At 57.0% G+C, this 1,769-nt stretch overlaps 1 long non-coding RNA gene across 1 annotated transcript; it reads left to right on the top strand.

Moving 5' to 3' along the window:
- Nucleotides 1-488: 488 nt before the first annotated feature.
- Nucleotides 489-1,492, top strand: LOC308061179. Its single transcript, XR_013927114.1, has 2 exons — nt 489-794; nt 1,101-1,492. It is a non-coding gene; the product is annotated as an uncharacterized lncRNA (long non-coding RNA).
- The last annotated feature ends 277 nt before the right edge of the window (nt 1,493-1,769 follow it).

Raw genomic sequence — 1,769 nt, 5'->3', positions numbered from 1 at the left:
GGCTGTGAGTGCCACAGAGGGCCTGTAGGCGTCATGGCCAAAGAGTCTATAGGCTGTGAGTGCCACAGAAGGCCTGCAGGTGTCATGGCCAAAGGGTCTATAGAGATTGAGTGCCACAGAGGGCCTGCTGGCGTCATGGCCAAAGGGTCTGTGGGCTGTGAGTGCCACTGAGGGCGTCCAGGTGTCATGGCCAAACGTTCTGTGGGATTTGAGTGCCACTTAGATCTTCCAGGTGTCATGGCCAAAGGGTCTGTGGGATGTGACTGCCAGAGAGGGCCTGCAGGTGTCACGGCCAAAGGGCCTATAGGTTATGAGTGCCAACAGGGGGCCTGCAGGTGTCATTGCCAAAGGGTCTATAGGCTGTGAGTGCCACAGAGTGCCTGCAGGTGTCATGGCCAAAGGGTCTGTAGGCTGTGAGTGCCAAAAAGGGCCTGCAGGTGTCATGGCCAAAGGGCCTATAGGGTATGAGAGCCACAGAGTGCCTGCAGGTGTCATGTCCAAAGGGTCTATAGGGAATGAGCGCCACAGAGTGCCTGCAGGTGTCATGGCCAAAGGGTCTATAGGGTATGAGTGCCACAGAGGGCCTGCAGGTGTCATGGCCAAAGGGTCTATAGGCTGTGAGTGCCACAGAGGGCCTGCAGGTGTCATGGCCAAAGGGTGTATAGGCTGAGAGTGCCACAGAGGGCCTGCAGGTGTCATGGCCAAAGGGTCTGAGGGCTTTGAGTGCCAAAAAGGGCCTCCAGGTGTCATGGCCAAAGGGTCTATAGGGTGTGAGTGCCACAGAGGGCCTGCAGGTGTCATGGCAAAATGGTGTATATGGTGTGAGTGCCACAGAGGGCCTGCAGGCATCATCGCCAAAGGGCCTATAGGCTGTAAGTGCCATAGAGCTCCTGCAGTCTTCACAGCCAAAGGGTCTAAAGGCTGTGAGTGCCACAGAAGGCCTGCAGGTGTCATGGCCAAAGGGTCTATAGGGTATGCGTGTTATAGAGGGCCTGCAGGTGTCATGGCCAAAGTGTCTATAGGTTGTGAGTGCCACAGAGGGCCTGCAGGCATCATGGCCAAAGTGTCTATAGGCTGTGAGTGCCACAGATGGACTGCAGGCATCATGGCCAAAGGGTCTGTGGGCTGTGAGTTCCACAGAGGGCCTGCAGGTGTCATGGCCAAAGATTCTGAGGGCTTTGAGTGTCACAGAAGGTCTGCAGGTGTCATGGCCAAAAGGTCTATACGGTGTGAGTGCCACAGAGGGCCTGCAGGTGTCATTGCCAAAGGGTCTATAGGCTGTGACTGACACAGAGGGCCTGCAGGCTTCATGGCCAAAGGGTCTATAGGCTGTGAGTGCCACAGAGGACCTGCAGGTGTCATGGCCAAAGGGTCTGTGGGCTGTGAGTGCCACAGAGGGCCTGCAGGTGTCATGGCCAAAGGGTCTGTGTGCTGTGAGTGCCACAGAGGGCCTGCAGGTGTCATGGCCAAAGTGTCTGAGGGTTGTGAGTGCCACAGAAGGCCTGCAGGTGTCATGGCCAAAGGGTCTGTAGGCTGTGAGTGCCACAGAGGGCTTGCAGGTGTCATGACCAAAGGGTCTATAGGCTGTGAGTGCCACAGAGGGCCTGGAGGTGTCATGACCAAAGGGTCTGTGGGCTGTGAGTGCCACAGAGGACCTGCAGGTGTCATGGCCAAAGGGTCTATAGGGTGTGAGTGCCACAGAGGGCCTCCAGGTGTCATGGCCGAAGGGTCTATAGGCTGTGAGTGCCACAGATGGACTGCAGGCATCA

Source organism: Falco punctatus, assembly GCF_963210335.1.
Source record: "Falco punctatus genome assembly, chromosome: 3".
In the NCBI taxonomy this organism is placed as follows: domain Eukaryota; kingdom Metazoa; phylum Chordata; class Aves; order Falconiformes; family Falconidae; genus Falco; species Falco punctatus.
This window is presented reverse-complemented; position numbering and strand designations above follow the sequence as displayed.